This window comes from Schistocerca cancellata, chromosome 1 (genome assembly GCF_023864275.1).
Source record: "Schistocerca cancellata isolate TAMUIC-IGC-003103 chromosome 1, iqSchCanc2.1, whole genome shotgun sequence".
Lineage (NCBI taxonomy): Eukaryota > Metazoa > Arthropoda > Insecta > Orthoptera > Acrididae > Schistocerca > Schistocerca cancellata.
The window spans coordinates 197668550-197669790 of record NC_064626.1 but is presented as its reverse complement, the minus strand read 5'-3'; the positions used below and the strand labels follow the sequence as shown (position 1 = coordinate 197669790).

Below are 1241 nucleotides of genomic sequence, written 5' to 3'. Positions count from 1 at the left end.
GGGACATCCTTCCGCCGCCGGCAGCTACTGTGGGAGCGACACTCATTTAGTCTCAGGTGCTCACGGGTAAGAGAGAGAGAGAGTGGCGAAAGTCAGTGGTAGGAATAGATATTCCGATAGTTTGAAGCATAGGATCAATCTAAAGGTTTGGTACAAAATGAAGGAGCTGATGGACGAGTCGAAATACGACAACTTTGAAACGGGACTTTACGGTCTAGGAAGTAATCCTGAGTCAGTGATCAGACCACACCTCCGTTCATCACGTCTGAATGGAGATACAAGGTCTTCCAGAACTGTCAGACGACGTACGCCTACCGCTTAACGTGGGTCGTCAAATGTGGATGCGAGTATATGGACCACCTGCACACTTTTCTCAGAAAGTACGTGACATACTCAGTGTCGCATGTGGCAGGCGTTGGATTGGAAGGCCAGGTAGAATTGCATGGTCACGCCACTCTGCTTATCAGATGAACCTCAATCTTTTGTGTGGGGACATACCAAAAGCTTCGTGTAACGCTAACTCTCGACAAATGAACACTTCTCGCTGGAATACTTGCAACGTCTGATGAGATCTGTGCGACGCTTGGTGTGCATTGTAAAGTGTGTCAGCATTTTGTACGAAGATGTTATGCTTCCATGGAATGTCGTAGTCACCATTTTGAACATCTTCTGTAATGTACATATCTGCTGAGTAAATAGTGCATTATCTTCGCTGAACCAAGGGCACGTGTTCGTTGCTTGTCCTTGTTGTTCCGCACATTCAAAAGCTTTCACTGGCTCAGAACAACCTCTAGGGCCATAAGTTCATATCGCAAAGTACTTTTATTTCGACTGTTGTATCAGTTCAGTTTATGCGCATCTTTTTGCATCACCCTACATGTGGTTTGGCAACGGCCTTGCCGCAGTGGATACACCGGTTCCCGTCAGATCACCGAAGTTAAGCGCTGTCGGGCTGTGCTAACACTTGGATGGGTGACCATCCGGGCCGCCACGCGCTGTTGCCATTTTTCGGGATGCACTCAGCCTTGTGATGCCAACTGAGGAGCTACTCGACCGAATAGTAGCGGTTACGGTCAACGAAAACCGTCATAACGACCGGGACAGCGGTGTGCTGACCACACGACCCTCCTATTCGCATCCTCAGTTGAGGATGACACGGCGGTCAGATGGTCTGGACGAAGTGCTATATGTGGTTTAACCTATCTCGCTATTTACATCAGTTGCTTAGTCTTTCGCACACT

At 48.3% G+C, this 1241-nt stretch overlaps 1 pseudogene; it reads left to right on the top strand.

Annotated features, from left to right (window-relative positions):
* Positions 1-886: 886 nt before the first annotated feature.
* Positions 887-1004, top strand: LOC126104876 (5S ribosomal RNA; annotated as a pseudogene).
* The last annotated feature ends 237 nt before the right edge of the window (positions 1005-1241 follow it).